This window comes from Manis pentadactyla, chromosome 4 (assembly GCF_030020395.1).
Source record: "Manis pentadactyla isolate mManPen7 chromosome 4, mManPen7.hap1, whole genome shotgun sequence".
NCBI classification, from domain to species: Eukaryota; Metazoa; Chordata; class Mammalia; order Pholidota; family Manidae; genus Manis; species Manis pentadactyla.
This window is the reverse complement of record NC_080022.1, coordinates 102,228,861-102,238,285: the sequence shown is the minus strand read 5'-3', so window position 1 is coordinate 102,238,285 and position 9,425 is coordinate 102,228,861. Positions and strand designations below refer to the sequence as shown.

Below are 9,425 nucleotides of genomic sequence, written 5' to 3'. Positions count from 1 at the left end.
GTCGGCTTTCTGTCACTATAGCTCAGTTTGCATTTTCTAGAGTTTTATTAAATGGGCTCATTCAGTATGTATTCTTTTGTCTTGTTTTTACTCAGTATAATTATTTTGTGATTCATCCATGTTCTTTCCTTTTTACTGAGTAGGATTCCATTGTTTGGATACTCCACAATTTGTTCATCATTCACCTGTGGTAGAAAACTGGGTCGTTTCCAGTTTTTGATGATTACAAATAAAGCTGCTATGAACATTTGCCTATGAGTCTTTGTGTGGGCATGTGCTTGCTCTTCTCTTAGGTAAATTCATTGAAATGGAATGGCTGGATTAAATGGTAGGTATATGTTTAACTTTAAAAAAAACTGACACAGTGGTTGCACCATATTACATTTCCACTGGCAGGCTTCAGTGGGTTTTAAGAATAAGATCCGAGGCAATTGTTAGGCATTGGGAAAAGGGCCTTTCTTGGTGTAATGAAGGCTCTTGAGATGAGATCCTCCTAGATTTAGAGTGGCCCTTAACCCAATGACTGATGTGCTTGTAAGAGAAAGGCAGAGGGAGACAGCGATAGACAGAGGAGAAAACAGGCAGAGACTGGAGGCAAACTGCCAATCAAGGAATGTCTGAAGCTCGCAAAAGCTGGAAGAGACCCTGAAGGATTCTCCCGCAGAGCCTTCCGCGGGAACGGGGCCCTGCCGGCACCTTGATTTTACACCGCTGGCCTCTGAAACTGTGAGAATAACTGCTGTTTGCTTAAAGCCTCCCAGCTTCTAGTATTTTGTTACAGCAGCCTTAGAAAGCTACTATACTCAGCATAGATGTTGCACTGGGCACTGAGGATTTGAAGATAAAATGTGTGGATCCTATTCTTGAGGAGTAAAGAAGTAGAACAACAGGCTTATAGGGAACAATTACATTAAATTGAGATAACTGCTGCAATTGGAAGTATTTAGGAAATAAATTATGGTCTGTCCATGCTGTGGAACACCGTGCAGGCCTTTAAAACAAGATAGAGTTATATTTAGTGGCATTGGAAATTTGCTGTGATAAGACTTTGAGTAAAAAACAACAGCAAAAAATAAGTTGCAGAACAATTATTGAGGCTGTTTTAAAGTCAAAGTCAAAGCAGCATATATAAGAAATGTTCACCAGGGCACAGGAGAATGTGTGGCCGGAAGTACCAAGTCCGTAACAATGCTTAGTGCCGGCAGCTGTGCTGGGAGGGTGAGAGAGGTGACTGGATCAGATTTCATAAAGAATTCATAACGTTTTGTATTGTTTGAACTTTTTATTTCTGTAAGTATGTATTGTTTTTGTAATGTAAACATGTTTTTAGAGAGTGTAAGAAAGACAGGTAGCCACCTGTGGAGGGGAGGCTCATTCCCTGGCACCTGCCACCATCCGTCTTTTCTGCCCTCAAGCCCTGCGAATGCTTGAGCCTACACGCCTGGCCAGAGGCCTCTCCCGCTCTCCCACTGCACGCCTTCTTCCCCACCTGCGTCCGTCCCTGCCCCCCACTTACGTCCTCTTACCTGTGTCCCATCCTGTACCACCTTCCCAAATTGTGCAGCTCTTTTACAAGGTTCAGGAAGGGTGAGACTGTCGGAGTCAGTGAACCTCAAGTCAGTTCACGTTAGTGATTTTACCTCCTATCTGGGATGTAAACTCTCTGTGTAGGCAAGAAACTAACGCACTAAACACTTAAACTCCGAACACCTACAAGGCAAAGCTATCTACTCTAGCCATTGAATCCTCGTAGGAGCCTTGTGAGTAGGCATTTTTATCTCCATTTCATAGGACACTCCGCTCAAGGAGCCCAGTGTCTGACAGCAAGGACTCAAACAGAGCTCCAAGCGGCCCAAACCCCAAGCGTTCTGTGCCATGGCCCTGGGGAAGCAACCACACCATATACCTCCAAGCTCATTTCCTGCAAGAGGGTAAGAACTGGATAAATGTTTGCATAACGATGAAAGTAGTTTATCCTTCAGCCAGCATGTCCATTAAATAGTCTTTGTATTCATTTTCCAGTAAAGCTTCGTCTCCCCAAAGCTTAAAAGAGGAAAGGAAATATGCTGTGTTGACCTATTTTCATCCATTAGCATAATTTATTAAACCAGAGAACTGAGAAGCTCCTGGATGAACAGAAGGGAGCTCAGCAATCGGTGGGGAGGCAAAGGGACCACTAAGGGCCTGGGGTCCCAGGAGCACCACAAGAGGGCTAAAAATGGCTCAGAAGTGGAGGCAGGAAAGAGCAAAGATGAACTGCTTCATGGCAGAGTGGAAAAAGCCCCAGGTTTCATGGTGGGGAGGGGATACCTGGATTTGGCCCCTAGCTCTGCTGCCCACTGGCTGGAACCCAGGGCAAACCAGTTTGCCTCTCCCCAGCCTCTCCTTCCTCCTTTGAGAACTTTGAGAGGTCAGCGACCTCACTATGACGATCCTGTTCATTCTGATGAGGTGATGACTGTGAGTGCTGCATGTAAAGAAAGAGGAAGGCATTGGCACTGTTCCCGGTGGCCACACTACTACCATGACTGTTATCTTTCCTTGAATTCAGAATTCTCAGTCTGAAAGATGGGATGTTATGAAATTGCTTTAAGTGCCTTTGAGGCAGGGATATTTATATCCCCCATCTCCTGGGACCTAGAAGGGTGCTTTGCACCTAACAAAATAAACAATAAATGAATGGATTTGGTTTGTGACTGTTCAAGCAGTGGCCCTATGCAAACAAATATCACTCTCACGCAACCTGACCCTCCTTCTCCCCTCAAGCATGCTCAAGTGCTAGTCTATCCTGCAGCAGCTACTCAGGGATTATTATACGGGGTGAGAGTGCCTATGGAGAATGGGGTAGGCATGATAAGGAGAGCCCAGTTTAGGTACAGAGGAGGCCCCTGAATCATCTCTTTGATGGCTATCAAAGGCCAGGAATACTAAGTGCAAGAGTGAAACTAGGGAAGGATACAATGGTCTGATGATAAACAGAAGGGGGCCTTCAAACTACTAGATAAAAGAAAAAACAACAAAAATAGTAATACATCCTGATAAATTACTTTAAAGCACATAATACACACATACACACCCAAAATACATTTATGGTCACTCTAGTTGGCAATATATCTAAATAGTAAGGTGGTGGTTAGTGTTGGGGACATAAGATAAAATGTTTCCTTTGTGTGCATCCTTTTTCCAGATCCTGGTAAACAAGGTGCTCTGTTCCATCCATAGGTGGTAACACTCATACTGATCCTTTCTAGCTACAACTCGTGATTGCATTTGGTAGCAGAAGCACTGCTCTGGGTCAGAACGGCAGGATGCTTTGGTGGTAGCAAAAGAAAACTGAGATGGATTCTTAATAGTGAGTTGAATGATGATTCCCCTCACCTCCAAAAAAGATATGTCCATGTCCTGAACCTCCAAACTTGTGTTATACCTGATTTAGAAAGAAGGTCTTTGCGGACATAATTAAGAATCCTGAGATGAGATCCTCTTTGATTATCCAGTGGTCCCTAAATCAGATGACCTGTGTCCTTGGAACAACAGACGGTCAGAGGGAGGTGTGAGACAGTCCTAAGAGAAGACACCAAGAGGAGACAGGGATGTGAAGACAGAGGCAGTGGTGGGGTTGATGCAGCTACAAGCCAAGGAGTGCCATGGATTGTCAGCAGCCCCGTGAAAGTAGGAGAAAGCATGGAATGGAATCTCAGAAGGAAGTGTGGCCCTGCTAACACCATGATTTCAGACTTCTGCCTCCATAACTGTGAGATAATAAATCTGTTGTTTTAAATAATCCATTTTGGAGCAATTCGTTACAGTAATCCTATTAAAACTAATAGGATTCTGAAATGCTATGTTCTCACGAATGTTCAATGTGAAAGATAATGGACACCCAAACCTCAGTCCAAATCTTGGAGGAAGTCTGCATGGGAGCCCTACCCAGCTTCTCTGGGCTTGATACTCTCTCAGAGTACTTCCCCAGGGGTCCGAAGGCTCCTGACTCCTCCAGAAGAACTTCAACGCTTTCACGGTCCTGTATAACCTTCCCCAGGTACTTGCTCAACAGAGCCCCATAGCCCAACTCTTAAGGATGTTTAGCACTCTTTCTCGCCTATCCATGTTCAAGGGTTCTAGGGCTCAGGAAAATCCTAAAATGTGGCTGAAATCATAATGAGGATGGATAGATTCTGGGAGCCTAAGGCTGTCTTTGTAGCACTGAGCTTATACTACAGAGTGTCATCACTATTAAGGACTAGGTAACTACATGCTGAGTGGTTAAATCTAGCATATATCCCTTACAAGCCCTGCCTGGGCAAATGGTGAGTGGGGTGAAACTGTGCTGTGTGCTAATCTCCTCCACATCTCCTTCAAAAGCTCCCATGCCCCTGATTACTCAGGGCCTCTGGACTGGTCTGATCTCTCTGCAGGACCCTTTCTGCTGCTCCTCTCACCCCACCCACCAAATAAACCTGTTCCTTGTCTATTGCTCTGGGCTTTTCTCCACTGCTAAGGGACATTTATCAATAATGCATTAATTAGGTCACCTCAAGAGTTTGACAAATTTCTCATGGTGGAAACCAGATGGAGAAAGCTGGGTTGGCAGTGTACCTATGGGCAGATTCATAGTTGGCTGAAGGTCCTCATGGGAAAATAAAAATCCTTACCCTTCTGAAAGAAGGTTTCTTGCCCTTGGCCCAATCCTGGTCAACATTTTAATCAGTGATTTAAGTAAAGTCAGAGGCAAGCTTATTTAATTTCCAAATAACCCAGCTCTGAGCAATGTAGAAAACATGTTTCTTCACATATTTAATATTTTTAAAGATATGAAATGATGGGTCACAATGAAAAAAACATGAACTGATGGGCCAGAATCAAGATAATTTCTTTCACTGGGCTTCAAAAAATAAGCCACAAGAGTAAAAGGTTAATAGCACATCATGAAAGAGAAGAATTAGTAGTTTTATTTTAAGCTCAATATAAGTCAATACCCTAAGAAGAATTTTTTTAAAAGACACTGATTTAGGTCTCATTTCTGGAAGGCACAGGCCCAGATCAAGGAGGTGGTCATTCAGGTATGCACTGGCAGAACACGCCTGCAGTTATGACTGTGGTTCTGGGCATAATGGCTGAAAAAACACAATGGCTCACTGGTGCCTACCCAGAAAGACAAGGCAGGTTGGTGAAAAGTTTAACAGCCTTGTCACCTGACCGAAGTTGCTTTTTAGGCTGGAGAAGAAAAGACTCAGAGACATGTTATCTATCTTCATGTATCTGAAGAGTTATCCATACAGAAATGTTGGGAGGATGGATTGAAATCCCGTGTACTTTCAGGGAGTGAAACAAAGACAGAGAAAAGTCTAAAGGGCCCCGATTTGGTTTTACTTCTAAGAATCAGAGGTGTACAGCTTTGCGAGGAGGTGACACTCACATCCTTGGAAATATTTAAGCACCCCATCACGGCAGTGACCACAGGGTGGGCTACGCTGGGCTGGTGGGCTGGCTAGGTTCCTTGCCCACCTTCACTGCCAAGTAAGCGGCTGTCTCCTCAGAAGCCACGTGGTTGGCCAAAATGCATGACTCTTCAGACCAGGCACGGCCATTCTTGGCTGGAGTCTCAAGTGGCATTGTCCCAGGTTAGAATCTCTAAATAAGCTCTCAAAGCCCATTTGAACGAATCTCTTCGATGTTAAGTTACTTGTATATAGCATTTTATTAGGATTACTTTTATTTTAGATGGAAGATGCCCAACTCAAATCAGCTCAAGAGAAACAAGGGAATTTCTACATATGACAAAATAATTAGTTCATGTGATTCTGGGGGACAAAGGCGGGGCTGGTTTCAGACACAGTCAGTCAGAGCCTCCCTCTCCTCCAAACTCTGCTTCTGCCATTCAGAGCCCTGGGCTGCAAAGAACTCTAGGCTGACTTCAGGACAGCTGGAACCCCTGGATGAACAGAGAGGTACAAGCTTTTCCTAGGGACTGGCTTGGCCTGGGTCATTTTTTACCCGCTGGATGAATCACTGTGGGCCAAAAATTGGGGACTCTTATTGACCAAATTTAGGTTACTTTCTCACCATTTTGGCCCAGGATAGAGACTGTAATTAGTAGCCAGAATTACATGGATAGATAATGGACAGAAGTTGCCAGGCAGATAAAACAACAGCCATCATTACTGGGCTTAATAATTTGCAGAGCTCTTTTGCACACATGATCTCATTTGATTCTCACTATGACTTTGTGAAGAATGTAGAGAACATATTTTTCTCCACCATATGATGCCATTTCACCTTACAGGTTAAGTAGGTCATATATTAGATAAAATACTTTGAATTTCTTAAAGAACATTGCCATAAGAAGGATAAATCCATTGACTGTCCTTTATTGTCATCTGATACATTCCTTGCACACTGCCAGCTCAAGCCATTCCAACTGAACTCCTGACAGCGGAAAACTCCCTTTCTGGCAGCAGGTCCACAGGGAGCAGCTTAATATTATACACAAAGCGAATCAGTAGCTACGCCGTCCCTGAATTCCCTGAGGACCCACCCTCTGAAGCATAGGTCCTTCCTCTCTTCCTCAAACTGTTCCCTGGCTCCTTCTCTATCCTGGAAATCAGAGATACCAGAAGGAAAATTAGTCAGGTGTTATTTCAAGCAGAATTACAATCAGCAACAGGTCATTTACTTATTCATGCCTTCATTTTACTTGTTCTTTTGTTTGTTTATGCATTCATTCGTTCACACAAAAAAATTGTGTGGAGCACCTGTACATTAATTAGTGATTAGGAAAAGCAGTTTCAATAGAGATCCCAAGGTAGAATAACTTAAGAAAAATAGTTTATTGTCTCTCATATAAGTGTGTGGGGTGAACAGTCCAGTTAATGGGGAGCTTTGCTAGGGATCCAAATTCCTTCCGTGTTGCTGCTCTGCCATCCCCAGGGCCTGCTTCTTGTCTCCCCCATCTGCTTCCCCACCTGTAGGAGCAGGAAAGCACAAAAGGGACAGGCAACTCTGTTGTTAGGAATGTGAAGCGGAGAAGTACCTCACTTCTGCTCTAACCCATTCGACAGAAACCTCACAGGGTCATGCCTAGCTGCAAAGGAATCTGGATAATGTGGCTCCTGCTAAGCAGCCATGTGCTCAACCATGACTTACTGAAAATTGAGACAGTAGCAGTTTCTGTCACAACCTGCTCTGTGAAATGCAGTGTACTAGGTAAGATGAAAATTGCATGGGTCCCACTCCCAGGTGGCTGTAAACTAATGAGAAAGAAATGCCTTGTTGCCTAGCAGCAATACAAGGCAATATGGAAGAAGGGTAAGGAGAGTGCGGCAAAGAGCTTGAAAAGTTCAGTGGAGAAGGAGGGATGACTTGAGATGATTAGAATAGGCTCTGAAAGGAGGCAGCATTTGAACTGGTTGTCCTGGGCTTGAAAGATGGATATGAACCTGAAAATGTAAATGGGCTGAGGACAGCAAGCAGAGCAAAAAGCAGCTGTAACTGTCAACCAAAGGGCAGGTCTGCATGTGAGCGAGGGGTCTTCAGCTGCCCCTTCCTGACAGCATCACTCGCATGCTCACTTATTCACTGCTTCCCTTCCCTTTTCGATGAGCATCCACAGATCACCGGTGTCCTCCTGGGCCTTGGAGGACACCAAGCCAAGCAGATGGCCAGATTATTTTTCTAACTGTGGGTAGGCAGCTCTCACTTGAGTCCTCTTCTATCCTTTCAGAGCAAGAGAGACCACAAATCTTTATGGAGACAGGCCAGGCTGTGAGTCAGAGCCGGGAGACCTGGAACTAATAACTTATTCATGACAAACATTTTCAGAGCTTTACAGTTTACAGAACAGGTTAACATCTAGAATTTTATTTGATTCTCTTCTCAACTCAGAGGGGTGGCTGACATAAGACATCAGTCATGAAAATGCTTTGAAAAACCAGCCCTGTTGCAGAAGGCAAAAGCTCATTGCAGCAACACTAAAGCCTTATTATTTCCAAACTCTGTTGATTCAGAACGTGTGGTAATTTGCACAAAAGCCCAGGCTGGAAATTATCTTGACACTCATTATAACTAAGAGGATTTCCTAAGCAAATTGACACAGGGTGGCCAACATTGCTGGGAGATGTTGTGTAACTTATGGAGGGCAACCACTTCCCATGCCTCCTGTGGTACTATTGCAAGAGTATAGGACATCAGTTAATTCTGAACAATGCTCTTGTCATTAAGTAGGTCTGATGGGACTCTGAGGTGGCAGTAAAACCGTGCTAGCTATTTGTTTGAGCTAAAAAGGAAGAAAATTGCTAAGAAAATTAGTTTGGGGCCTCACAGAGAGAATTTAAGTGTTAAGAAGACTGGACCACCATTTGGCCAGGATGTTGAGGAGGAGATTCTGGCATTAGTCTGCAATCTGGATAAATTTTGGCACTGAGAACTCTTTCTTTTCATTCTCCTAAAATCTCCAGAAAAGCTCAGCTAATCAGATACATGCGGAGCACTCCTCTCCATTTCTTATCTCTACCCCCACTCCTCCCAAAGCACCTTCAACCAGATACTGAAGAACTCAAAAGCCCGGGGACATTTAAAATTTCTGTGAATCCTGTGTCTGTAAGCTTTTGGAGATCCACAATCTATAGCAGCCAGCATTTATCTGGAGCTTATTTTATGGCAGGGTCTATGCTTAGTGCCTGCTTGTACAGATGAGGACCCTGACGCCTACAGACTTCTGGATACTGGTCTGCTGTCACACTAAGAGTAAGCATGGGGCTGAGACTTGTGCCTGGTCCCACAGCTCCAAGGAACATGCCTTTCCTTACAGATCCCACCTCAGTATCAACGTCCCCCTCTCTGTTTAGTGGGATGTGAGTTAGTGGCTGTATTTTTAATAATTTGTGTCCTAACAAAACCTAAAGGATGAGGACTCATCTTCCAACCAGAGGCCTTGTGGCCTTAATAAGAGAACTTAGAGATGGGTCCCTGTCCCCAGGGGCTGGGAGCTTGGTGTTGCCATGGATGACAGCTGAGCCACCTGAGAAGAGCTCAGTAAATAGAAGCCAAAGTGTGTAAAAGCATACTGCATTTTCAAGCGAATGCATATTTGCTGGGCACGTGGAGGGGGATCCAGAAATAGACATTTGGGATGAATATAGAGCCAATGGAGCAAGTAATGAAGCTTAAATTTGGTTATTTTATCTAAAGGTCATTCATTCAGCAGACATTTATTGAGCTCCCTTCTATGTCAGGCACTGGGATGAATGCTGAGGATATAGAAAATAGGCTCTGGCATCTCAAGAGAAATGGCTTGCTAAAAAATAACAGTGTTCAAAAAATAACAACAGCATGGGCAATGGGCAGCGAGAACAAGGCAGGCGGCAGGCCCTGCGGGGGTCATCTAGCGAGGTTGCTCTGCGGTAGCAAAGTGGGAGTGATCCCCC

At 44.2% G+C, this 9,425-nt stretch overlaps 1 long non-coding RNA gene across 1 annotated transcript; it reads left to right on the top strand.

The window, feature by feature from the left end:
• Window positions 1–658: 658 nt before the first annotated feature.
• LOC130683395 (uncharacterized) lies at window positions 659–3,898 on the top strand. Its single transcript, XR_008997096.1, has 3 exons — window positions 659–726; window positions 1,792–1,931; window positions 3,188–3,898. It is a non-coding gene; the product is annotated as an uncharacterized LOC130683395 (long non-coding RNA).
• The last annotated feature ends 5,527 nt before the right edge of the window (window positions 3,899–9,425 follow it).